The sequence below is a fragment of the Lissotriton helveticus genome, chromosome 1_1 (assembly GCF_964261635.1).
Source record: "Lissotriton helveticus chromosome 1_1, aLisHel1.1, whole genome shotgun sequence".
Taxonomy (NCBI): domain Eukaryota; kingdom Metazoa; phylum Chordata; class Amphibia; order Caudata; family Salamandridae; genus Lissotriton; species Lissotriton helveticus.
In genome coordinates this window covers 1,031,528,398-1,031,556,388 of record NC_136057.1, presented here as the reverse complement: position 1 = coordinate 1,031,556,388, position 27,991 = coordinate 1,031,528,398, and the positions used below count along the sequence as shown (strand labels likewise).

The following is a 27,991-nucleotide window of genomic DNA, read 5'->3' as shown; positions in this document are numbered from 1 at the left end:
TGAGAAGGGTCCATCGACCCCTGTGGCGGCGCCCAGACCAGGAGGTGCCGTGACTGCGTCGGCTCAGCCATGGACAAGGCCTTCGCCTGCCCAGAGGGCAGAGCGGGGCTTGGGGATGCAACCTGAGCCCCGGCGACCGCCCGCGATACCACAGGGACTCCCCCAGGAGTTTGCTGCGAGGCAGAGGTGTCCTGGTAGGTAGGAGGGACACCCGAAGGGCCGCGCCCCAACAGCACCACATCCTCCAAGCCTGGATCTGAACCACTCGGCGCCGGTGCAGGAGCTGGCGGCGGCGCGGAGGGCCCCGTGCAAGGCAAGGGATCCTTTGACGCCCCAGGACGGGAAGGAGGAGGAGACGCCAGCGAGGCCTGCAAAGCCGCCGCATATGTCTCCATTTGGACTCTCGACGCTCCGGCACTGGGAAACAGTGGATAGGAGGACGAAACGTGGGCCGCATCACCCGCGGAGAGCCCATGCCCCCGGCAGGGCGAACACCAGCCTCGGAGACAAACTGCGACACTTACCCACCAGGGAGCAGCGCTCTCGCGACATCGAAAGGCGAGGACAACGGTCGTATCTGAGGCCGTCTGCCGAGGCTGATCGAGGAGAGGAAGCCGCCCTTGATAGACTCGAGAGTAGTTTCATCCAGTGCGACTGTCGCGACTTCGGCTTCAATTGTTGACACGCCTCACAATCAGTGGTGCCATGATCCTCCCGTAAACACCACATACAAATGAGGTGAGGGTCTGTCGCCGACATAAGACGCCCGCACAACGTGCAAGTCTAGAAGCCAAAAGGCATTCGCACACTGTTCCAACAAATAAATTAGACAATGAAGTAGGAAAAAAGGGCCCCAAACAGGCACGAGCAGAGACTGGAGCCGCGTTGCACACGGAAAAGTAAAAAACTGACGTAGGCGCGCCGGGGTGGGGCTTATGTGACCTCGCTGATGTCACGTACGCCTGGGCGGAGTCACATGATGCCGCGCCGCCCCCATCGCACAGGGATGCTGTGGCAAAAAGTTTCTGGATCCAATCGCTCGCCTGGGGATAATTCTAGGTTAAGGAATCTGCGGCTAGTAGTCTCTATCAGATTGGGTGTCGCAGGACGGGGAGGACAGGCGGGCATTAAGGAATCTGCGGCTAGACTGTCTCTACCAGATACATCGTTACCGAAGGTAAGTAACTTGTTCATCTGAAAGAGACGTCTAACCGCAGATTCCTCAACTTAGAATAGATACCAAAGCCATACCCCTAGAGGAGGCGGGACTGCGACTGAACCCCACTAAGGTCCAGAGAGAACCTAGCCGTCAATAACATGATCAAAAGAGTGTTGCCAACCAAAGGGCGAAACACAGTGGGGACAGAAATGACAGCAGTCAACCACCAGACCCCTATGCTCTGAAGAGAGCGGTAATCAAGGGGAGGCTAGGGCACTACAGCCCATCCAGAATAACACGAAAACCCCTATATGTGGAGGTGATGAGAGTAGTAAAACACCAAGCCAGAATGCTGGTGCCTGAGCGAAATATGCAGAACTTCGAAAGAAGCCGAGCAAACAGGCATGAAGGGTCCGCAGGATCCAAGGTGTCAACAAGAAGTCAGAGATAGCCCCAGCTAACCAACTCTAACAGCGTAAAACACTGTTGATCCTGCTCCTGTAAAGATACAAAAGCAGCAGGATACTGACCTCTACCCAACAAGGGCCGATATGACACAAAAATACACCCAGTAAAGAAACTGGTGTGAAAAGGGAGTTCAGCACCTCGCAAGAAGCAAAACTGAACCTATGGGCCCAAAAGACTGGTAAGTGGTATGGTGGAGGAAAGGCGGTCCCCTGCCTGGCATGCACAATAGAGGAAGAGTACTGCTGAGAACCTCGCCAGCCATGTGTGAGAACATTGAAAGGATGCCCATACACAACCAGAAGGACGATCATACGCGGCCATAGGGTGCCTGTAGTACCATAATAAAAGAGCAAAAGGAAGCAAGACAGCAGGAACAACTGAGATGCGCACAATAGCAAGAAGGCAACAGGCCACAAACACCAGAGAAGATCTGGTGATGTAAGAGGACAGGGCCAAGACCTTGGAAGGAAAGCCCGCACAAGCCATTAGGAAGAGCATGATCCAGAAACAGCCTCAAGAGGATGCCGAAACCCAACCAAACCCAGGGACTATGGTACACTCAAAAGTACCCGCATTTATGCAGAAAGTGGAACTAGTCCAGGCTATAAGCAGTGTCTGCCTCAGGTCCGGAAGAGAGAACAGTCCCCTCGCAGGACAATTAAAAGAAAACACGAGCCTAACAAGGGAGTACTCCGGGCCAACTCACGGGTCCTAGACGCCAGGAAGAGCGGACTTCAAGGAGAACCAGCTTAACGAGTCCGCCACAGTAAAAATGCCAGCAAAACTTAGAAATCCCTGCATGGAAGCAGCGGGGGTGTGGAGAAAACTGCTGGGGAATAAGCCGAAAGGCCATAACTTACAACAGAGAGGCCCACGGCAACTCCTTACTAACAAGAACAACCCAGAAGGGGCTGGCGCCAAAAGACGGACCATGTGTCAAAAAGCAGGATGCCAGGCCATGCGAGGTAGATACTACACAGGCTATAGACCTAGACCAGGAGTCGAAGCATTACACACAATAGAGGGATGCGACCCTACGGTACACAGTAAAGGGGTATATGAGTCCCAGAGGGATACCCACAATGAAAACTCCACAGAAGCGTCCAAAGGCAAATGTAGACACCTGTCACCAGCCAATACCCAACATAGGGCAAGGGTCAACACCTGGCAAGAAGGGGAAACAAAACAAAGTCAGAGGACTGAAAACTAATAGTTTTCTTACCTGTCGGTGTAGTTTTGCAGTTTGAAGATCTTTCTGGATTCACTATGCTGTGCATTATTCCGCGGTCTTGTGGTTGGGTCCGGAGTCTTTTCTTTGTTTTTTTTTTTTTCGTAGCCCAGGTGGGCGTCGGCGTCACACCTCCTTGGGTGCATTTCCGGTGACGTCGGCATGCTTCCTGCAGAAGCTCCCACTCTTGAGCGCCATCTTCGGGTTCTTTTTTTCCGTGTTTCTTTCGTTTCCGAAGTAATGGCAATGTTCTATTTAGGTGATATTTTACCACTTTGTACTTTTAAAGTCCTTTTTTTTCTTTAATAACCACCTCTTCTCTCTCCAGACTCATCTTTCTGGCGGAGGCGGGTGGGTTCGCTAGTGAATCCAGAAAGATCTTCAAGCTGCAAAACTACACCGACAGGTAAGAAAACTATTCGTTTTGCAGCGTGAATCTTTCTGGATTCACTATGCTGTGCATAGATTTTGCAGCGGTTTCTCATTTCTGTGGCGGCTGGGTGGAAGATGAGCGTTGGTTATTGAATATGTGCTGGAGCACCTTTTGTCCGACTTGTGCTTCCTTGTTCTTCTGTATATCCACACAGTAGTGCTTCGTGAATGTGTGCACCGAAGCCCATGTTGCCGCCAGGCATATGTCTTGTATGGGTGTGTTAGCCAGGAAAGCTATTGTAGCACCCTTTTTCCTAGTGGAGTGGGCACGTGTCCCCTCTGCTAGTTCCTGTCCTGCACGTTTGTGGCAGAGTTGAATTGTTTGTGCGATCCATCGTGCAATAGTCTCTTTGGTTACTGCCTTGCCCATGAAACTGTTGGCGAATGACACAAAGAACTGTTTTGTTTTCCTGTGTCCCTTCGTCCTCTCAATGTAGTGCATGACTGCCCTTCTGGCGTCCAGGGTGTGCAGGGCTCGCTCTGCGCTAGTGGTTGGTTTTTGGAAAAAACTCGGTATCTGTATAGACTGGTTCATGTGGAATTTGGACACCACCTTAGGCATGAAGTGTGGGTCAGTCCTCATCACAACCCTATCATTGTGTATTTCTATGTAGGGTTCTTGTAGCGTCAGCGCCTGAAGCTCGCTTACTCTGCGTAAGGACGTTATTGCAACCAGGAAAGCGGTTTTCATAGTTAGCATCTTTAGGGAGGCCTTGTGAAGTGGTTCAAAGGGCTCTTTCATGAGTTCCGTTAGGACTATGTTCAAGTTCCATGCAGGTGGCGGAACCCGCTTGGGTGGTGCGATCCTTTTCGCTCCTTCCAGGAATCTCTTGACCACCTGTGATGTGAAGAAACTCCTACACGTTTCTCCCCTTGTGTAGGCGACTATCGCTGCCAAGTGCACTCTTAACAAGGATGAGCTAAGGTTCTTCTCCAGCAAGTGCGTCAGGTACTTTAGCACTGTGGAGTCCTTCATTTTATTGTGAAGTCCTTCTTTTCTGCACCACATTGTGAATCTTTTCCATTTCCCAACATAGCACTTCCGAGTGCTGGGCCTTCGTGCCTCCCGAAGGACCCTCAGGGTGCTTTCTGGCAGTCTCAAATGTGCGAACTCTATGTCCTCAGGAGCCATGCTACTAGGCTCAGGCTCTCTGGCTCTGGGTGTAGCACCTCTCCGTTCTGCATGGAGAGTAGGTCTTTCCTCCTGCCGAATCTGTGGGGTGCACACTGTGTCATCTCCATGATCTGCGAGTACCATGTCTGTCTGGCCCACTGTGGCGCGACCAGTATCAGGGTCATGTAGCTCGCTCTGCACTTGCTCAGCACTCTGTGCATCAGTGGTATCGGGGGAAAAGCGTAAGCAAATGTCCTTGACCAGTCTATCCATAGGGCATTCCCCCAGGGACCCCTCCTCGGGCTGTCTGGATGCGAAGTTTTGGCATTTTGCATTCCGGCGTGTGGCAAACAGGTCCACTGATGGTGTTCCCCATCTGTTGAACAGCCACCTTGTCTCTTGAGCATTGAGCTCCCACTCGTGGGATGCCGATGTCTGTCTGCTGAGCCAGTCTGTCTGTATGTTGCCCTTCCCTGGCAGGTGTATGGCTAGCAGGTCTATCTTGAGAGGGATGGCCCATCTCCATATCTCCTGCGCCAGCGTTGAAAGCGTGGCTGACTGTGTGCCACCCTGCTTGTTGAAGTAGAACATCGTGGTGGTGTTGTCTGTTTGTAGCAACACCTTGTGCTTGTACAGTCTTGTTTGGAAAGCTTTCAGTGCAAGGAAGATGGTCTTCAATTCTAGGTAATTGATGTGCTTTGTCGCATCTGCAGGCGTCCACAGACCCCTCACCTTGAGCTCCTCCATGTGACCGCCCCATCCCTTCAGATCACTGTTGGCGTTGGGGGCGTTAAGAGGCTTGCCCCTTGTTATGTTCTCCATGGTCCACCATGTCATCTCCTTCTGCACTGCGTGCGTCACAACCACTAGATCCTCCCAACTGCCTGTAGCTTGTGACCATTGCTCCTGTATCCATTCTTGAATGGGTCTCATGTGGAGACGTACATTTGGTACCAGGTGGATGCATGATGCCATCATCCCCATGATCTTGCTCGCAGTCCTCACTGTCCGAGCTTGTCCCTTCCGGTAGAGGAGAGTTTCCTTCAACAGCGCCCTCGCCCTCTTCTCGCTGGGGAACACCTTGCCCTGTAAGGTGTTGATCTGTGCCCCCAGGAAGATCTTCACTTGTTCCGGCTCCATTGATGATTTCTTCCAATAGATGGAGAACCCCAGGCTTATGAGCGTGCTCGTCACTGTCTGTGCGTGCTGCTTGCATTTCTGGTATGAGTTTGCTTTCACCAGTCAGGCGTCCAGGTAGGGGTATACGTGTATTCCCTGCCTTCGTAGGTGCGCTGCGACTGCTGCGAGGCACTTTGTGAAGACCCTTGGTGCCGATTTCAGCCCGAAGGCTAGTGTCGTGAACTGGTAGTGGCTTTCTCCGATGGTGAATCTGAGCATATGCTTGTGCTTTCTGTTCATTGGGATGTGCAGGTAGGCGTCCTTGAGGTCTATTGTGACCATGAAGTCCCCGATCTGCAGTTGCGGGAGCACCTCTTGTAGGGAGGTCATTTTGAATTTTTGCGTTCTTATGAATTTGTTCAGGAACCTTAGGTCCAGAATGGGTCTCATTGTCTCGTCTACTTTTGGTACCAGTAAGTATGTTGAGTATATTCCCTTGTTTCTTTCCTTGAAGGGTACCCGTTCTATGGCCTGCTTCTGCAGGAGTTCTTTTGCTTCTTCCTGAAGGCGCTCTAGCTGTTTGCTTGCTAGTGGCTTTCTTTTTGGTTTTCTGCTTGTTGGCCTCCCCTCCAACTCTATGCAGTATCCGAATTGGATGATGTTGAGGATCCATCTGTCTGATGTGATTTCTCTCCATTCTTGGAGGTAAAATCTTAGTCTTCCTCCCACTGGTGTTATGTGGTCGTAGATGTCTAGCTTGTCTTGACCCCTCTGTACGTGCTGCCCCCTGGGATCTTTTCTGTGGGCGGGCACACAGAGTTTTTTGAAGTCACTTAGAGGCGGGCTGCTTTCCCCCTCTTCTATTCTGTCCACGTCCATTTCCTCTCCCTCGAAAGGACTGGCCTCTTTGTTGGTACTGCCAGGACTGCTTCTGCTGACCCTGCTGAGCCTGCGAGTCTGCCTGGTGAGTTTGTTGGAAAGCCTGGTGTGATGTACCTGGCTGGTTTCCACCTCTCCCGCCAGGCCTCCGTGACGGGGTGCCCCTTTTGTTGCCTCTGAACTGCAATGCTCCCATGGACCTTGCTGTTTCGTTATCCTTTTTTAGTTGACTCAGCTTCTCATCAACTGTTGATCCGAAAAGCGTATCGCCGTTGAACGGTGTGTTCAGGATGCTGTGTTGCACCTCGGGTTTGAAACCTGAAACCCTGAGCCAGGCGTGTCTTCTTTCAGTGACATCCATCATCATGAGCCTGCTGGAGGTGTCTGCTCCATCCAGGGCCGTCTTGAGGCAAGAATTTGACGCGCTCTTCCCTTCTTCAACCAGTTTTTCGGCCTTCTGCCTGGCATCCTGGGGCAGGTCCTTCACTAACTGCCCCAGCTCCTCCATGACTCGGTACATGTGCCTGTTTATCAGGGCGTTGGAATTAGCCATGCGCCAGTGGGTCGCTGCATTCCGTTCGATCCTTCTGCCCACCAAATCCATCCTCTTGCTCTCCTTATCCGGTGGTGGTCCAGAAGTAGTGGGCACGTTAGCCCTCTTTCTTGCTGTGGCCGTGATAATGGAGTCTGCGGAGACCGTGCCCTGAATGTAGGGTGGGTCCTTTGAGGAATGTTTGTATTTCTTTTCTGTTCTGGGAGTTACAGCCTTGCATGTTGTGGGTTCCCTGAATGCCTCCTTCCCCTGAGCCAAGACGCTGTCGAGCATTGGTAGGTACTGGCTCCTTGTTTGTGTGGGGAGCAATGTCTCTAGAAGGAAGTCTGCTTTCTGCTTCTCTTCGTCGAGCTTGAGTTTGAAAGCTGCTGCGGCAGACTTTATCACCGAGTTGTAGGCCCCGATGTCGTCCGGCGGAGAGGGCCTCGAGGGATATGTGTCGACCGCCTTCTCTGGGCTGTCGGTGTCGACATCTAGGTAATCCACCTCCTGTAAGTCCGAGGGGGCCGACTCGGCGTCCGTCCTGCTGTCCTCTTCCTCCCCATAGTTGTAACTATAGTAGGGATTGTCGTCCTCTTCCTGGTCGTCGACCACCTCGACGTCCGGATCTTGTTCCTCGGCGACCTCGTCTTCCTCCTTGACCACCTCCACCACTGGTGGCTTGGTCTTGTGTGGAATCGTGAAGGTTTTCATCTTTGCGTCGAATTTTCTTCCGCTGTAAGATGTTTTCCATTTCGGCCTCGAGGCGCCTTCTCTTTTTCTCCATCTCGGCTGCGTGTTCAGCGTCGGATGGTTCGGCTGCTCTTTTCGGCGGTTGGCTCGGCGCCGTGCTTTTCGGTGCCGGAGGCTTCGACGTCGAACCGGGTTTCGGGTCTCTGGTCGGCGTCGGTGCTTTAGGGTCCTTCTCCCTCGGCGTCTATCGATCCTTTTCGGGGACGATTTTCGACGACTTTTGCTGTTCAACAGCTCTCGGCGCCGGGGACTCCTTCTCAGAGGATCCGCTGGGCCTGTGAGTAGTTGCGGGCGCAGGGTGTTTTGGCGCCGGCGCTTTCGGGGCCTTGCCCTCGTTTTTTCGAGACTCAGAGTCTCTCGGGTTCTTGGGGGCCGGAGAGTCTCCTACCTTATCAGAAGTCTTGGTGTAATCGGTCTCTACGACCGTGTATCTGTCGTCTTCGGCGGCATCGTTGTCCTCTTCCTCGCAGGACATCCCCAGCTCGTGGAGGGATGGAGTCGGAGCCTTCCCCTGCAGGGTGGCGTGCGCTACCCTCTGTCTCTCTCTCTCACACGAAGGTTCTTCGGGGTGAAGGCGGAGCAGGCGTTGCAGTCCTCGCTTCCGTGATTTACCGGTAGGCAAAGGTTGCAAACCGGGTGCTGGTCCTTCTGCGCGTACTTGTGGTGGCAGTTACGGCAGAACTTGAACGGCGTGTTGTCCATCATCGAGCGCTCAGGGCCTCCCTGGTCGCGTGTTCGTCTTAGATCTCGATGAATTCTCCTTCTCCTTTGCTGGTTCTAGGTCGATGAAGTCTCCTGGTGTCGTCAGATGATTTTTCTTTCCAATTTCTGTATTTTCCTTCTTTCTCCAAAAATGTCTAGACCCCAAACGGGAACGATCCAGACCCGACCGCGGAAAAAAAGAATCTGAAGAAGATGGCGCCCAAGAGTGGGAGCTTCCGCAGGAAGCATGCCGACGTCTCCGGAAATGCACCCAAGGAGGTGTGACGCCGACGCCCACCTGGGCTACGAAAAAAAAACAAAAAAAAAAACAGAGAAAAGACTACGAATCCGGACCCAACCACAAGACCGTGGAATAATGCACAGCATAGTGAATCCAGAAAGATTCACGCTGCAAAACAAACACAACCCAGCCATACGGCTGTACAGACAATACAGAGACACCAACCTGTGTGTGATAAAAACCAGGCCAAAAAGGAAGACCCGCAACCAGGTAGAAAGTCAGTCAGTGGCACCGCAGAATTACGGTAGCCCTGACAGAAGCCTGGAGATCGCAGAGTCCGCGTGGGACCCAAAAAGTTGTATTCCGTTAAAGGGCATGTCTTGGAGGCTCTCCCAAATATTATCAGGGAAGCGACTGTCGCACATCCAGGCATGGCAGCGCAAAGCCACCAGACTTGCAAGAGCACGGCCCACAGAGTCTGTGGTATCCAGGGAGGAGCGTATTGAAAAATGTGCCATCTCCTTGCAGTGAAGGACAAGACAGAGAAACTCCGGGCGCAATTCCTCTGGAAGGGAAGGTAGAAGGTTAGCCACGGAGTCCCAGAGGGTGGAGGACACACGTGCAAACAGGCATGCAGTGTTTAAGGCGCGGATGGCCGCGCTAGAAGAAGCAAAAAGCTGTCTTCTACATGCACCCAGCCACCTGGATGCCCGGGTGGGAGGAAACAAAGGCAAAGTGGAAGAGTCTTTGTAAGAAAGTGGCTCTATATATGCTCGACCAAAGTCAGGTACAGGGTGTATAGAGTCCCCAATCCCCAGAGGTATAACAGAGGGTAAAATCAGATCTGACCTTACACGCTAAAGTGGTAGCTTGGTCGAGCAGTAAGGAAGTACTAGAGGACAGTGTAAAGCATTTGTTGTACATACTCAGCAAAAGGTTTCACACACTCATGAACTGAACTCTAGGCCAATTGTTTTTATATCCAAAGATATTGTTTTATTTTTAGAACCAACAGGTATCAAAATATACTTCTCAATATGAGTGACTTTATTTGCAGAATGGCAATAGACTTGGTAAATACAATAGTTACTGGGGGGAAACAGCCGTTACATCGCAACTTTTACAACGCTGGATCCATTACATCGCATGCCTTTACAACGCATGACATTACATAGCAGATGCTATTACAACGCATGCCATTACAACGTAAGTATAGGTAAGTATATAATTTTATTTTATATTTTATTTAACATTATTTAATATTAAAATTAAATAAATATATTAATTTATGTTTTTTTATATTGGGTTTGGGTTTTGGGGTACAGGGGTATTTTTAGGTTTCAGGGTTGGGTTTGGGGTACAGGGGTATTTTTAGGTTTCAGGGCTGGTTTTGGGGTACAGGGGTATTTTTAGGTTTCAGGGTTGGGTTTGGGTTTTGGTGTACAGGGGAATTTTTAGAGTTCAGGGCTGGGTTTGGGTTTTGGGGTACAGGGGTATTTTTAGGTTTCAGGGCTGGGTTTGGGTTTTGGGGAATAGTGGTATTTTTAGTTTTCAGGGTTGGGTTTGGGTTTTGGGGTACAGGGGTATTAGGTTTCAGGGTTGGGTTTGGGTTTTGGGGTACAGGGGTATTTTTAGGGTTCAGGGCTGGTTTTGGGGTACAGGGTTTTTTTTAGGGTTCAGGGCTGGGTTTGGGTTTTGGGGTACAGGTTTTTTTTAGGGTTTAGTTTTAAAATACAATCTTTTATTTTAATTAAAAAAATTAATTTTAATAATTTTATTATTTATTAAAAATAGTTCTTTATTATTAAAAGTTCTTTTAAAAATAAACTTAAAGTAATATATGTAGTAAATAATTATTTAAAAATAATTTAATTTATTTAATTAATTAAATTTAAATTACTTACATTTAAAAAAAAAATAATATACTTACCTACACTTACATTGTAATGGCATGCGTTGTAATAGCATCTGCTATGTAATGTCATGCGTTGTAAAAGCATGCGATGTAATGGATCCTGCGTTGTAAAAAATTCGTTGTAACGGAATGCGTTGTAATATTTCGCGTTGTAACGTCATACATCCGTTACTGGGGTTGCAATAGGCAACACAATGCTAAACACAATGTAACATTGAGCTCAATGGGTTTTTCTACATAAATGCAGTTGATTACTTTCAGGATTACTTTTCTAACCACAGGACTGGATCCAGTCCCGGGACCTAAGCTGAAACAGTTGAGTAAAAGTGTTTTGGTTACAGTTGCAATTTTTAAAGGATATAAATGTATTTTTAAAGTTGACACTTAGAAACTTTTCAGAGAAAAACTAACAATGTTATCCTATGGAAGGAAATTCAAGTCACAGGTAAAGTAGGCTCTTGTTACTTTTGTAATCCAGTACTGGCTCCTAGGTTCAGCACTGGGACCTCTACCTAAGACAGGTAAGTAATTACGTTTCAGGAGTTGGTTCGATTTTTAAAGAATATTTGTCATTTGCAAAAATCGACAAAAGATATTTCAGAGAAAATCAGTCAATGGTGTCCTATGGAAGAAAATTCAGCTAACTGGTAAGTACAGTTACGATTACTTTTGCGGTTCAATACTGAACTAGAAAGTACAGCACTGGCTTTTCTCTTGATCCCCGGTTGAGTATTTCGGAAATCGTTATTTGGCTGATTTTAGAGTAATATTTTAAAGTTTCAAAAATGGACAGAAGAAATTTCTGTGAAAACCAGTCAATGTTAGCCTATGGAAGGAAAGTGAGTTATCGGCTTTCAGGTGAGCACTCGACTGGTGAGGTTAAGGTTCTGGGCATAGACTCCAGGGTCTCCCAGGGTCGGCAAGGTACAGTTGTTACACCCTCAGCGGCACAGGGGCAGCCGGGTGAAGAGTGTAGGCCCGATGCAATGGAGGGTAGGGGGCCTTTGGTTACTGGCTGCAAGCAGGCAGGCCACGCGGCTGTAGGAGCTGAGCTCCTGGTCACTTACTCCGGGCAAGTGGGGAAGTAGAGTAGGGTAGTAGTTGCACTTCCAGCGGCACTCGGGCTGCTGGGTGCAGGGTGCTTTTGAGCCGTCAGGCCCTCAATGTTATCCAAAGGGAAAGTTACAAGGTGAACAAAGGCTGCAGGCTCGGGGTCGGAGATTCTTCAGGTGTGATCACCAATTGGAGAGGTAAGTTGGGTTCTTGGAGAAGAGGTGAGTACCCCAAAGGAGGGTACAGGGGGCCGTGGGGCATCAGGTGAAGGGGTGTCTGCAAATTTTACCCTCAGCTGGTCGAGGTTGGAGGGGTCCCTGGTTCTGAGGCTGCAGGCGTCTTCTGGGTCGTCGAGGAGGGTCTTTGGGCACTGGACTTCGGGTCCCAGTCGCCGGTGGGACGTCCTTGTGGTCTTGGGTCACTCGGGCACGGGCCAGGCTCGGCAGGGGCAGAGTGGGCTGGATTTGCGGTTCCTGGCTGGCACCAAGGGTATAGTTGTTGGAGCAGAGCCTCTGCTCACGGCAGTCCCAGTCTTTGAGAGTGTCAAGGCAGGCAGGTCCTCCGGGTTTTCCAAGGTTGCTGTCCACTGGAGTCGCCGGGATTCAGCAGGGGCAAGTTCCAGGGTCGACAGGCCAGTAGGGCTGAGACCAAGTCAGTTGGTGTCGTCCTGTTAGCAGCTCCACGGTGGGTCTTCTTCTTAATCTGCTTTCTTGTTTTCTTATCGGGATCTGAGGAAGGAAGTTTCAAGGTGCCCCTAAATACTGAATTTAGGGGTGTTACCGTAGGGCAAGGGCAGGGACCTAGCTGTGATTGGGTAGGGCTCCCCATTTTCAAGATGGCCGAAGCTCGGGGTCGTGCTTCACCACACCTCTCCAATCTGAGGGGTAGGGTTGGCAAAGGCAGGCACACCCCCCTTCCTGACGTAGGGTTTCCTGTCAGTCTTCCAGCCAGAGTGGGGGTCAGAACTAGTGGGGGCCAGTTGCTGAGTACAGCAAGTGGTCTGGAGAAGCTCACAAAGGCGGCAGGCCTTTGAAGCTTCCCCCTGCCCATCCTGGGGGAGGATACCTAGCACCTCGCCCAGGATGTGCATTGTTGCAGGCTCAGGAGAGCGGGGGCTCTCCACCCAGGGGTCCAGCAACATGTCTGCTGTGTGGCAGCCTAGGCAGCCTCTCAGACCGGACGTGGATTGTAGGTTAGGTTTTCAGGGGGCATCTCTAAGATGCCCTCTGGTGCATTTTACATTAAATCCCACACTGGCATCAGTGCGGGTTTAATGTGCTGAGAAGTTTGATATCAAACTTGTCAGTCTTCAGTGTAGCCATTATGGTGCTGTGGAGTTCGTAATGACAACCTCTCAGCACCATATACTCTTAATTGCATCACTGCACTTAGTGCCCAGGAATGGCCCTAGGTACTGTAGGGGCACAGAGCTCGTGCACCTGTGCCCACACCACTGGCATAGGGCACCCAACTAGAGGGGTGACTGAAGAATAAAAGGGCAGTGGGTTCTGTGGGCATGGCACACAGGGATGTGTGCCATGTCAACTCTACACTTTGTTCTGCACCAAAACACGCAGCCTGCAAAGGCTGTGTGTGTGTGTAAATGTGCAGGGCCTCTAAGGGTGGCACAATAAGTGCTGAAGCCCTAAGAGGTCTTCCCTGGTCATAGTGCCCTGGGTACCAGTGGTACTATTGGGTTTGGGTTCATTTTGGGGAAAACACAGGCCCTGGGAACCTGATTGGCAGGGAACCAGGGCAAATCAAGTCAAAGTGCATCAGTAGTCTGACAAAAAGTGGGGTGTTACTGCAACAGAAACCCAGCTTCTCACAGCACCAGTAAGTAATAAAAATGGCACTTTTGAAGGCAGGTTAAACAATTCAAGCAGGCTGAATGAAAATTACTGTTACAGGTTTGTAGAATCTTTAAATACTGTTGAGATTACGTTTGGAATACTTTGTAGATTACTTGTTCTACTCGGTGTGATATGCCTAGATATCACACTGGGACATTTCCTAGGTAAAAGGTAAGTAAAACAGTTTTGCAATACAACACAGTTACTTATGTTTCCATGTAAACACCCTCAAAACTTAAAGATGCTTTTCAGAGGAAAACAGTCAAAGCAATCCTATGGAGGAAAATTAGGGTATCGGTTTGCAGGTAAGTAAACGGTCTTTAGTGTTGAGTTTCTGGGGTTAGAACCGGGGATCCCCCAGGGTCAAGGATGCACTCACAAATCACCCTCAGTGGCACTAGAGCGGCCAGTTGCTGCGGCCCAATGTAAATCAATGGGGACAGGTGGCCTCCGGTTGGTGGCTGCTCACGAGCAGGTCTTAAGTTTGAGTGAACAAAGCTCCTGGGATTAAGCTCAGGACAAAGCGGGGTGTTAAAGTTAGTACACAAATTGCACCCACAGGGGCAGGCCGGATATAGGGTGCTGTTTTTGCTCTGGGTGCCCTCTTTTTAATGGGGATTCTCCAGTTTCAACAAACACTGCAGGCTCAGGAACAAAGATCTTCTGGCGGCGACCTCTGTTTGGAGAGATAAGTTGGGATGCTGGGGGTTGCAGTGACATCGTAGGTTGGGCCACCCAAGGTCGTGGGGCGTCAGGTGCAGGGGTGTTCCTATGCGTCGGGGTTTCTTACCAGCTCCTGGTTGGAGTCGGTGGGACCCTTCGGATAGAGGCTGCAGGAGTCGTCTGGAGGCCTGAGGCAGGTTAGGGGTCACTGGATCTCAGATCAGAATCGCCAGGGAGACATCCTCGGGCCACTCAAACTTGTGCCTTGGGGTTCGGTGCAAATTGGTGCAGACTGGCCGAAGCCAGAGTATGTTGGTGAGCAAATCAGGTGCTCACAAGAGACCATGTCTTTTTAGTGAGGGCAGGGCCTCTGTAGCAGGTTGGGATAGGCCGGTAGGGTGGGGCCAAGTCAGTTGGTGTCGCCCTCTTCTTATTCAGCACAGTCCTTCTCTCTTCTTGTCTGAGGAGGCAAGGTTCGGCGTTGTCCCTAAATACTAGATTTAGGGGCGACACAAGGTTCGGAGTTGCCTCTAAATACTAGATTATGGGGAGTTTCATGTAGGTACAGGTTGGGACCAATAGGTCCCTTCCTTGGAATGGGTACACCCCCTATTATGCCACCCTCCAGTGGGAGGGGGGCATACACCGCCGCAGTCTGGTTGGCTAGGTCCCCCCCCCCCCCCCTTCAAGATGGCGGGGACCTAGAGTTGTGCTTCACCTCGCCTTACCACCTGAGGGGTGGGGTTGGCAAAGGTGGGCACACCTTCTCCTAACTTGGTTTTCTTGCAGATTCTCCCGCCAAAAGTAGGGGTCCGTACCGGGGGGGACCAATTGCTGAAAGCAGCAAATGTCTGGGGTATCTCACAAAGGCGGCAAGCCTCTGAAGGAGGATTGGCACCTTGCCCCAGGATGTGCATTGCTTCAGGATCCCGTGAGTGGTAGGCTCTCTACCCAGGGGTCCAAAAACATGTCTGGTCGTGGCAGCTGGCGAACTGTCACTCAGCCAGGACACTAGGCTTAGGTTGTTTTTCAGGGGGCATCTTTAAGATGCCCTCTGGGTGCGAGTGCATTTATCATTAAATCCCACACTGGCATCAGTGTGGCTTTAATGTGCTGAGAAGTTTGATACCAAACTTCCCAGTTTTCAGTAAAGCCATTATGGTGCTGTGGAGTTCGTAATGACAGACTGACAGTGGCATGCACTTACAATGTCTAAGAATGGACTTAGGCACTGTAGGGGTACAGGGCTCATGCACCTGTACCCTCACCACTGGCATAGTTCACCCAGCTAGAGGGGTGGCTTACCTATGCAAGGGCATTGGATTGTAGGCCTGGCACACAGGGATGTGTGCCATATTGAATCTTCACTTTGTTCTGCATCAAAACAGGAAGCCTGCAAAGGTGTGTAAAGGTATAGGGCCTCTTAGGGTGGCACAATAAGTGCTGAAGCCTTTAGAGGCCTTCCCTGGTCACAGTGGCTTTGGTACCTTTGGTACCTTTTACAAGGGACTTACATGTGGCCAGAGAGTTTCCAATTGGGTTTTGCAACAGTACAGTTTAGGGAAAGAACACAGGCTCTGGGTACCTGGTTGGTAGGAACCCAGGGCACACTCAGTCAAAGTACATCAACAGTTTGGCAAAAAATGGGGGCAACCATGCAAAAAGGGGCACTTTCCTACAGTTTAAGAGTAATTTAAATATTAAGCCTGTGATATGACGTGTACACCTTTATAGAGGGAGCACTACCCTTCCTGAGACTCCTCAGATGTCCCAGGAACATCCAACGGTTTTGAGAGGCACGCTAAGACACCCTTCGAGAATATTTATTTTTAGAAGATGATTTATTTTTACAGTTCGTAAAATCAATGTTTTGTGTATTCACTATCACAACAACAAAATGTTTTAATACTGTGTCGCCAGAGGCAGGGACCAAGGTCCGAGATAGCCCAGCTTAAAATCATGCCCTCTTACAGTTGAGTGCACCTTCTAGAATCCACACCAATGAGATGAAGCTGTGGAGGCTCAACAATGGAATTGTGCAGTTATAACCCAGAAGACCCCTTGCTGTTGTGCCCGGCAGAAGTGTGCCGAAACCACCCCTTCACAAAGTTTTATGTAATGACTCAGCAAAGTGGCAGGTGAGGAGGCATCGAGTGGGGAGACTCTATAGTGGCTGTACACACAATTCGACAGAAGGAGGTGCGGCAACCTCCGACAAAACCACAATTGAGGAGCCGGCGTTAGAAAAAAGATCTGAGTCGCTGAATCGTGCAGTCAGCTCACATGGTAGGGGTTGCCAGATAGTGTTGCAGTCATTTCAAGCGCTCCCTTTTACATCGCACTATCATGACATGGCAGTGCAGAAGTGAAATTATTGGTTTCACTGCTGAGGGGTGAGTGTAAGAAAGTGTCTCTATATATACTAAACTAAAGTAAGGTACAGTGTGTATAGAGTCCCCAGAGGCTTAGCAGAGGCTAAAGTTAGATATAAAACTGCTCTCTAAAGTGGTAGCTTGGACGAGCAGTAAGGCATTATCAGAGGACAGTGTAAAGCATTTGTTGTCCACACTCAGTCAGCAAATGGTCTCACACACTCAAGAACTGAACTCTAGGCCAATTGTTTTGTATAAAAAGATATAGTTGTTTTATTTTAGAACCAACAAGGTATCAAAATATACTTTCTCAGAATGAGTTACTCTAGTGAAATACTTTTCAAATAGGCATTAGACGTTTGGAATGCAATAGTTACAGTTTGTTGCAATAGGCAACACAATTACAAACACAATGCAACATTGAGCTCAATGGGAATTTTCAGTTAAATGCAATTACTTTGTAGATTACTTTTCTAACCACAAGACTGGATCCTAGATTCAGTCCTTGGACATGTCCTGTAAACAGTTAAGTAAAAGTGTTTTGGTTATATTAGTGATTTTTAAGGAATATTATTGTATTTAAAAAGTTGACACTTTGAAACTTTTTCAGTTGAAATTACCAATGTTATCCTATTGAAGGAAATTCAATTTACAGGTAAAGTATGTTCACGTTACTTTTGTAATCCAGTACTAGACTCCTAGGTTCAGCACTGGGACATCAATTTAAGACAAGTAATTAATTACGTTTTGGTAGTTGGTACGATTTTTAAAGAATATTTGTAGTTTGCAAAAATTGACACAGAAAAACAGTCAATGGTTTACTGTGGAAGAAAATTCAGGTTACTGGTAAGTACGGTAAAAATTAATTTTCAGGGTTGGTGCTGGGCTAAAAGATGCAGCACTGAGGTCTCTCCTGATAACAGGGGTTAAATCGGAATTCGTTGTTTGGCTGATTTTAGGTGAATATTTTAAAGTTCCATAACTCCACACTTAGAAGAATTTTCAAATGAAACCAGTCAATGTTAGCCTATGGAGGAAAAGTGACTTATCGGCTTTTAGATAAGTACTCTACTGGTAGAGTTAAGGTTCTAGGCACAGACTCAGTGGTCTCCCAGGGTCAGGTAGGTACAGTTGGTACACCCTCAGCCGCACAGGGGCAGCCGGGTGCAGAGGTAGTTAGGCCCACTGTTATCCAATGAGAGGGAGGGGGGCCTTCGGTTGGTGACTCCTGGCTAGCAGGCCACATGGCTGTGGGAGCTGGGCTCCTGGTCACTTGCTGAGAGCAAATGGGGAAGTAGGATAGGGCATAGGTTGCACTGCCAGGGGCACTTGGGCGTCTGGGTGCAGGGTGCTTTTGAGCCGTTGGGCGCTCAATGTTAATCAATGGAGATCTTGAAAAGTGAACAAAGGCTGCAGGCTCGGGGACGGCCGATCTTCTGGAGTGACCAACACTTCGAGGGGTAAGTTGGGATCTTGGAGGATAGGTAGGCACCCCGGAGTTGGGCACAAGGGGGCCGGGGGCACCGGGTGTAGGGGTGTCTTTTGGCATCTGGAAATCTTACCCTCTGCTGGTCGCAGTTGAGGGGGGGGGGGGGGGGGGGGGGGGGGTTGAGGTCGGGTTTTGGGGGGAGTCCCTGGTTCTGAGGCTGCAGGCGTCGTCTGGGTCGTTGAGGAGGGTCCTTGGGCACTGGATTCCAGGTCAGAATCGCCGGGGGGAAGTCCTCAGGGTCTTTGTCCACTTGGGCACAGGCCGGGCTTGGCGGGTGCAGAGTGGGCTGGATTCGCGGTTCCTGGCTGGCACGAGGGCTTTTGCTGTTTGAACAGAAACACTGCTCATGGGAGTTCCAGTCTCTAAGAGGGTCAAGGCAGGCAGGTCCTCCGGGTTTCTCGAGTTTGCTGTCCGCAGAAGACACCTGGATATAGCAGGAGCAGTTCAAGGACCAACAGGCCTGTAGGGCTAGGGCAAAGTCAGTTGGTGTCGTCCTCTTGTTAGCAGCTGCACGGCAGGTCTTCTTCTTGATCTTCTTTCTTGTTTCAAAATCGGGATCTGAGGAAGGAAGGTTCAGGGTGCCCCTAAATACTAAATTCAGGGGCATTACAGGTAGGGTGAGGGCAGGGACCAATAGGTCCCTGCCCTGGGGTGGGTACACCGCTAACCTGCTCCTCTCCTGTGGGAGGGGGGAGGAGCCTAGCTGTGAGTGTGTAGGGATCCCAATCCTCAAGATGGTGGTAGCCCTGAGTCGTGCTTCACCTCGCCTCCTCCACCTGAGGGTTGGAGATGTCACAGGCTGGCACACCCCATTTCCTGACGTAGGGTTTCCCGCCAGTCTACCCGCCAGAGTTAGGTCAGAACTGGTGGGGGCCAGTTGCTGAGTACAGCAAGTGGCCTGGAGAAGTTCACAAAAGCGGCATGTCTTTGAAGCTTCCTGGGGGAGGAGACCTAGCACCTCACCCAGGATGTGCATTGTTGCAGGCCCAGGAGAGCGGGGGCTCGCCAACCAGGGGTCCAGCAACATGTCTGCTGTGTGGCAACCTAGGCAGCCTCTCAGACAAGTCGTGAATTGTAGGTTAGGTTTCAGGGGGCATGTCCAAGATGTCCTCTGTAGTGCATTTTACATTACATCCCACACTGCCATCAGTGTGGGTTTAATGTGCTGAGAAGTTTGATATCAAACTTGTCAGTCTTCAGTGTAGCCATTATGGTGCGGTGGAGTTCGTAATGACAACCGCCCAGCACCATATACTCTTAATGGCATCACTGCACACACAGTACCCAGGAATGGCACTGGGTACTGTAGGGGCACAGGGCTCATGCACCTGTGCCCACACCACTGGCATAGGGCACCCAGCTAGAGGGTGGACTGATGTATGCCAGGGCAGTGGGTTTGTGGGCATGGCACACAGGGATGTGTGCCATGCCGGCTCTTTGTTTAGTTCTGCACCAGGACACTCAGCCTGCAGAGTAAGTGAGTAAGTGAGTGAGTGAGTGAGTGAGTGCGTGCGTGCAGGGCCCCTAAGGGTGGCACAATAAGTGCTGCAGCCCTTAGGGGTCTTCTCTGGTCACAATGACCTGTGTACTCATGGTACCATTTACCAGGGGCTGACATGTTGCCAGAGATACCAATTGAGTTTTAGCTTCAATACAGTTTTTAGGAAAGGAACACAGACCATGGGCACCTGATTAACAGGAGCCCAGGGCACACTCAGTCAAAGCACATCAGCAATTCAGCAAAAAGTGGGGCATGCCATGCAGGAAAGATGGCACTTTCTCACAGTGAGTCAAGTGTGTCTCAAGTGGTCGACTGATTTCTCCGTGTGGGAGCTGGGTGTAAGCGATAATAGACTTGTGCCTGCCACCAGAGTCTGCATTGCGTCAATCGACCCTTGAAAGTTCATACCCTGGAACTCTCCTGGGAACTTTGAGGGAAGATATCAAATGCAAATAAGTATTCCGGGCTCACTTCTCTTCATTGCTACCATTAATATGATCAATAGGAAATAGTTTGCTTTACCATTGCTCCCGTCAATATGAACACCATGAACTGGGTAGGAAGCATTTGGGGAAATTGGGGATGGGGCAACTCAGACTCTTGTGGGACTTATATTTGAGATCCTTAAATATACTGCATGCAGCATAGGTTATCTCTTGCTAAACGGTCCCTTCATGTTTGGGCTAAACACCTCAAATGACTACTCTTCAATGTAAAACCTAGGAAGTTAAAGGACATACTGAGTCAACACAGCTCTGATAAGACGGAGGTCACACTGGAATTAAAGCACAAGTTACTTCCCTTTGGTAACGATATATCTGTAAGAAACATTAGTTAGTGTTAGATTCCTTACCTTAGAATAACCCCAGGCGTCAGACTGGATCCGGAAAGTTTACGTCAGCAGTATCCCTGCGTGTCGGTAGGCGTCGTCCTGTGGCTCTGCGTCAGTCGTCGTGATCCCCGGAATAACGTCACTGGAGTACTTAGACGCCGCCCTCGCGCGATGACGTTAGTTCTGCACATAGCTTTCCGCACCAGGAACGCAGAGCCATGCAAGAAACTGACACTGGTGCCATGAAACTAGAGCCCAACAGGGTAAATCCTTAACCCTAGATATCAGTTCGCAAAATGGGAACAATAGGTGGGGCGGTAAGGAATCGAACACCAACTAATGTTTTTTACAGATATATCATTACCGAAGGTAAGTAACTTGTGTATCTGAAAGAAACACGTTAGTGTTCGATTCCTTACCTTAGAATAAATACCCCAGCAATACCAACCCCGGTGGTGGGTCTGCGAACTAAGATCACACCAGGAGGTCCTGGAGAACTGAACGGCCAAAGAAGCCGTGTCTCCGGACATTGCTGTCCAGGCAGTAGTGCCTGGCAAACGTGTGCAGCGAGGCCCACGTAGCTGCCAGACAAATGTCCTGCAAACGGACTCCCCATACCCAAGGCAGTAGTAGCAGCCGTGGCCAGAGTGGAATGGGCGTGCAGCCCCACAGGAGGTTCCTTTTTAGCGAAGGAATAACAGATCTTGATGCACAAAACGATCCACCAAGAGATGGTTCGCTTGTGCACCGCCCGTCCTTTCTTAGCGCCCACGTAGCCAACAAAGAGTTAGTCGTCTACCGGGAACTGCTGCTGTGTGCGGTTCAGGTAAAAAGAGAGCGCACGTTTTGGGTCCAGACGGTGGAGCCTCTCTTCCTCTTTTGAGGGATGAGGATGCGGAAAGAAGGTGGGCAAGGTAAATGTAAATGTCATGGTACTTATAGAGCGCACTGTCACCAGACGGTCACCTTGCGGTGTCGCCTATTCAGCTTCCTGGCGCTGATACTCATACCGCTGTGGAACCCCTCCTGGCTTTCCCTGTGAAGTGTCCACTCCTGGGCACCCCCAGGGTGAAGCCAGGCATCCTTAGCGCTGTTGGGGCCGGTGTGGAGGCTAAGCAAGCTATTGCCCAGAGTTGCAGCGTGGGGCCCGTGATTAGAATAGGCACCGAGGCGAGAATTAACAGGTCGGAGGAAATTGAGCCAGAGACCCCGCCGAGGCGGGAATCGAACCCTGGTCTGAACTCTGCATCAGGGTCTGCAGCTCTAACCATTGAGCCACACTCCTCCACGGTAATGGTCTGCCCAATGTGAAAGGCAGTAACCACCTTGGGTAGAAAAGAAGGACGAGTCCTCAGAAAAACATTGTCAGGATGGACAGAGAGGAAAGGAGGCTTAGAAGAAAGCGCCTGGAGCTCACTCACTCTTCCAGCAGAGGTGATGGCAACCAGAAAAGCAGTCTTTAGAGTCGGAAGACGTAAGGGACAGTTAAGGAGCGGCTCAAAGGGAGCACACATCAGATAGGTTAACACGAGATTCAAGTCCCACTGAGGTATTACAAAGGGGACAGGAGGAAATATGTTAGTAAGGTCTTCCAAGAATCTATTTACAACAGGGGACTTGAAAAGAGAAGGCTGATCAAGAAGCCTTGAGAAGGCTGAAATGGCCGAAATATAGCCCTTGATAGTGCCCAGAGAAGAGCCCTGCTGGGAGAGAGAAAGAAGAAAGAGGAGAACCTCTGAAAGAGGGGCAACGAGAGGATCCAAAGCGTTTGCTGTGCACCATGCCACAAATTTGTTCAACCTGCAGGCGTATACCATTTTTGCGGGGGGACGCCTGGCTGCCAGAATGACATCACAGACTTCAGGAGGCAAGTCAAATGGCTTAAACTGTCGCCGCTCAATCTCCACGATTGTAAGTAGAGGCTGGGAAGGTTCGGGTGCAGGGCCGTCCCCTGTTGCTGCGACAGAAGGTCCTCCTGAAGAGGCAATCTTCTCGGGGGATCGATTGACATACTGAGTATCTCGGGATACCAGTATCTTCGTGCCCAATCCGGAGCCACAAGGATGACTTTCGCCAGATCTTCTTCAGCATTCTGGGCAGAAGTTGTATAGGCGGAAAGGCGTACAGCAGGCCGCAGCTCCACTCGCGACGAAAAGTGTTGCCACTCGTGATTCATCATGCACCGACGGCTGAGTTTGTCCGCCCTGGCGTTTAGAGAACCTGCCAGGTGTTGAACCACCAGGGTGATGCCCTGATGTTCCAGCGCAGAGCCTACTGACATAGGGTCCACAAACCCACCCCACCTTGCTTGTTGCAGTACCACATGGCGGTGGTGTTGTCTGTGAACACCTGCACTACACTTCCCTGGACAGAGGCAAGGAATTCTTTCAGTGCAAGTCGAATCACCCAAAGCTCCAACATGAAGCTCCAACATGTTGATGTGGAGCCGGGATTCCGCCGGAGACCAGAGGCCTCTGATCTCCGCCTCTCCCATGTGGCCACCCCAACCCAGGAGGGACACATCCGTCACCACTGTGTGCTCTGTTTAGGGAAGGGAGAGGGATCTGCCATGGACCCACTGCAGCTGTCTCGCAGTGCCCTCCGAGATCAGGACGTGGTCGGACTGGTTGCCCTGATGCTGTGCCCACTGGAACTTTAGGTCCCACTGCAGAGCCCGCATCCGCCACCTGACGTGATGCACCAGCAGGATGCAGGAGTCCATCAGTCCCAGAAGCCGTAGGGTCACCCTGACCGAAACTCGGGATAAAGGCTGAAAGATCGGAATCCGAGCCTGAATATCCCGAACCCGCTGCTCGGGAGGATAAACCCAAAACTGCACCGAGTCCAAACCGAAACTGCTCCGCTGAAGAGGAGCTTCTGAGAGGGAATCCAGTGCGACTTCGGCACGTTGATGGAGAACCCCAGCAAATGCAGGAGGTCGGCCGTAGTCTGGAGGTGGTTGACGACTGTCTGGGGCGAGCCCACCTTCAACAACCAGTTGTCGAGATAGGGGAATACTGGAACCCCTGATCTGCGCAGATGAGCTGCAACCACCGCCATCACTTTCGTGAACACCCGAGGGGCACTGGTGAGGCCGAAGGGGAGCACGGTAAACTGAAAGTGCTCGTGGCCTACCGTGAACCGCAGGTAGCGCCGGAGGGGCGACGGGAATATGGAAATAAGCATCCTGCATGTCAACGCTACCAACCAGTCACCAGGGTCTAGGGCAGCCAGAATCTGAGCTTAAGTCGGCATCTTGAACTTCTCCTTCCGGAGGAAGACGTTGACGCTCCTAAGGAAAAAGATAGGGGGCAGGCCCCCTTTGCCCTTCTTGGAAACTAGAAAGTAGTGGGAATAACAACCACGCCCTACTTCTGGACCAGGAAAATGTTTGATGGCCCCCTTGGCCAAGAGGGCCGTAACTTACTAATGCAGAAGTCGCAAGTGATCCCCCCGACATGCGGTGGTATTGCGGTGGCATGGCTGGAGGGGTTATCTCGAAGGGGAGGAAGTAGCCCCTTCGGAGGATTTGCAGCACCCACCTGTCCGAAGTGATGGTACGCCAGTGGAGCAGGTGATGGCGAACCCTGCCCCCAACTGGCGTGGAATGTGCCTTAAAGCTTGGACTAGGAAGGCTTTGAGGCAGATGCTGCGGGACCGGATGTGGACTGACCCCCTGCTCCGCCACGTCGGAATGCACGTCCGCGACCGCGTTGAGGTTGGTTCTGCAGCCTGTGGCTGGACGAACATGCAGGGGCGCCCCTTCCTTGGCCACAAAAGGGACGAACAGCAGAAGTTTGCTGGCGGTGGGCCGAAAGGCCCAAGGACTTGGCCGTAGGCCTGGAGACCTTAGAGCGCTCCAGCGCACTATCTGCCTGGTCGCCAAAGAGGCTACGGCCATCAAAAGAAATGTCCATGAGAGTGCTCTCAACATCCCCTGAAAAGTTAGTGGACCTCAGCCAGGCATAATGACGAATCGCCACCGTCGTTGCCATCGCTCTGCCCAGCAAGTCCTTGGTGTCAAATCCACATCGAATGGAGTATCGTGCTGCATCCCACCCCTCAGCAAGAGCTTGGGGAGCCGTGTCTTGCCCTCCTCTGTACACTGGGGCAGCACGTCTGCCACCGTATCCCACAGATAGTGGGTGTAACGGTCCAAAGGGCATGCAATATTAATGGACCGCAACCCTAGACTGACAGGAAAACAGTTTGTTGCCAAACTGTTCCAGCCTTTTGGATTCCTGGTTCGGGGGTGCGGTAAGGAATGCGGTTTGGGACGTGGAGGCCTGGATAACCAGACTCTCAGGGGTGGGATGGCTGGACAGAAAGCAGGCGTCGCCCGGAGCTGGGCGGTGGTGCCGGGCCCAGTTGCGATCCACAGGGGAACTGTGACAGGCTTGGACCAAGTGCCCATCAGAACGTCAGTGAGGGCCTCATTAAACTGCAACAGAGGCTCTGAAGAGCTTACTGGAGGTGGAAGTACCACGGTGAGGAGGTTAAGGCCCAGGGCCGTGGCCGCCCTGCACAGCACCACAGCATAAGCTTCCCCCTCCTCAGTAGCCACGGAAGGAGGAGAGAGAAAACCAGTGTCAGGCGAAGTGTCAAGACCACTGGCCTCCCCCAGCTCATCTGCCTAGTCCTGAATTAACTGGCACTGCTGTGCCAGAGGGTCCCCCGTCCTCCCCTTCATCCGTGTCCTATAATCAGGCAAAAATGACGGAGCTGAAGAATAGGTGAAAAGCTCACCAGTCGGAGACGGCGCCGAGCGGAGGCGCTCCGACACCGAGCCAGGGCCGCGGCTGAAACCGGGGACAGCTTCGTCCGAGGACGGCACCGGAGGTGGCACTGTGGGGGTCAGCACCAGCGGAGGAGTCGTAAGGTCAAATGGCATTGACCGGGATCCAGGCCTGGATGCCACGAGGTCCTGCTGCGCCGAAGCCACCGGCAACACAGGGCAAGGACCACCAGTCGGACCTGCAGGGCCCGAAGGGGCGCCGGCGGGTCTCGGCGGCGGTAAGAGTCCTCATGGCCACGAAGTCGCACTGAGTCCAGGGGCCGGAGGGTGTGGTACCGGATGAGACTGCACGGGTCCCGCAGGAGAGGCACCACCCGAACCCTCAGCCGAGTCACACGACCGGCGAGGGGAAGTCAAAGAGCGATGCTTCTTTGACTTCTTTTTGCCATGCCTCGACTTACCAGAGTGCGAGGACTTGGATCCCGACGATCGATGATGACTGCGGCTCCGCCAACGGTCCCTCGACCTCCTCCTCCAACAGGACCTCGAGCGGCACAGAGCCGACTGCTGGAGCTCGAGGAGCTCACGGGAACGCTCCCACCTAGCCTTTGACATCAAGGCCCAGCAGTCTGGGCACAACTCGTCATCGTGGTCAGCACCCAAGCAGTAGAGACCCCAGCGGTGGGGGTCGGTAACCGACATCATACAGTGACAGGTGTCACACAGCGTGAAACCGGGCATCCCTACTGGTACCAGGAGTCGAGTCGACTCGAAAAAGACAGACAAAAATGTCAAAAAAGTTAGTCAAAAAATGACTACGCGTACGTGCCCTTCCCGGATCTGCACTTGCTCACGCGGAAAAAAGAACTGACGTAAGCATGCGAGGGCGGCGTCTTAGTACTCCAGCGACGTCATTACGTCGATCACGATGCTGACGAGGGAGCCACAGGACGAAGCCTACCGACACGCAGGGGTACTGCTGATGAAAACTTTCCGGATCCCGTCTGACGCCTGGGGTTATTCTAAGGTAAGGAATCTAACACTAACGAGCTTCTTTCAGATAAACAAGAAACTTACCTTCGGTAAAGATCTCTCTTACATTAGAATACTTCACAGGCACTTGAATGGATCTGGAAACATTTTTTCAGCAGTGCACCCACATATAAGCAGCACCCCAGCGCGCAATGACATCAGTTTCTTGTTTTGTCTTCCCACGCCCTCAGACGAGGAGTTTAAAACATTCTTGGTACCAAATGTGGTTAACACTAACTAGGACCCTTTTAAGATGTTAAAAAGAGGTAGCTCCATGAAAAGAGGTGGAATGTAATGATAAATCTGTGGTTAGAAGTATTCACCAGAAGGAGCATTAAGGAAGGTAAGTAAATTGTTTTTCTAATGAATTCTTTACAGTATTAAAGTAAAATAGATACCAAAGCAGTAACTCCCCAGGTGGAGCGTCTTCGATAAAGCGCACTCGAAAACCCTCAGGTGCCGAAGGTCTATTGCAGGACAGACTAATCAACAAGGTCAGATCAACAAAGTAACAGGTAACTGTACTGAAAAGAGGCAGGTTTTGAAACGTTTTTTAAAGGACCTAAGGGTGTCTGCTTCCGAGACATGAGTATGCAGGGTGTTTCATAAATTAGCAGCGGCAATTGATAAAGAGCGCCCACCTCATCTTTCCTTTCTAAATCTGGGTATTGTAACGTTTTAGGTGAGCTGATCTGAGAGACCTACTGGGTGTGTACCAGTGAAATTGAGCATTCAGTTAGCCAGGGTCCTTCTGATGCTAAGCCAAGAAAACAGTACACAAAGCCTTGTAGGAAAGTCGCTTTTGAACTGGAAGCCAATGCAGGGATTGGATACAGTGTCTGACCAAGAGCCTCTTGGGGATGTTTAGAATAAGGCAGTCGCATTTTGAACAACCTGAAGTTTGTTCAGGGAAGAACTGTTAATGTTGTGGTAAATTGCATTACAATAATCAAGTCTATGGTTGTTTGGACGCTGATCTCCTATGATCAGGAGACCAAGATGACGGTGTGAGGTTCCTCTCACGCCCTGACGTTCCTCCCGGTTGACGGGACAACCTCGCCGATTTCACAGCCGTCTGGTGCTTCGACGTCAATGTAGGTGTGGGTCGATGCTCCGATGTCGATCTTCACGCCGATGGAGAACGAGCTGATATTTCCCATGATGTCGATCTCCTACCTCTCGAATTCGATGGTGAGTGTTTCATTTTTCTCCATTCTTCTCTTGTGTGGGGATCTTCCTCAAGAGGAGGACTCAGAGTGGTTTGAGACCCTCCAAGGCCACTTCAACGGGGCACCTTTCTCTCTCCTGAAGGCATGGAGACAAATCTTCTGTCAGTCACAGTTCTTCTAGCCAGCTGTTGACAATAGTAGCAAGTCTCAGGATGATGAGGAGGGCAAACACAATACAAACAATTTGGATCTGATTTTCCATCTTTTTACCACAGGAACGGCATTTGTTAAGTAGAAAGGGCATTTTCTGCCGAAAAAATGTCAATCTAGTTAGAAAAATGTTTCAAAGTACAAAAAATACTAAAAACCGTTGAATGATGACCAAAATAATTCTCTGGATAGCAACTTTTGACTATGTCAAAAGTGAAGTGCCCAGTGCTCCTGGATCCTTACAGAAGGAGCTGGAAAAAGGAACTGATCTGTCACCTGTGGGGCATGATGGGATTAAGGAGGTCATAAAGGCAGGGCACCAGTTTAGTCTGTTGAGATTTTTCAATGTAGCCTGTAGGACATTTGGTTGACTCCCTTTGGCCTTTTCCTTCGGCCCCCCCGGACTGGATGGCTTGGTTTACGGTTGTCGTGACTGTCTTTCTTATCTTTGTAGGCGTGTAATCACTGGTCTTGTTTCCGAAGGGCGGTCTTTTTTTTGGGGCTAACATGTCGCCCGCTTCGCTTGCAGACCATCGGACG

General features: G+C 50.7%; 1 protein-coding gene across 3 annotated transcripts in view; it reads right to left on the bottom strand.

The window, feature by feature from the left end:
• TNPO3 (transportin 3) overlaps positions 1-27,991 on the bottom strand; it is a 1,288,661-nt gene that overhangs the window by 556,466 nt on the left and 704,204 nt on the right. The window lies entirely within an intron of this gene.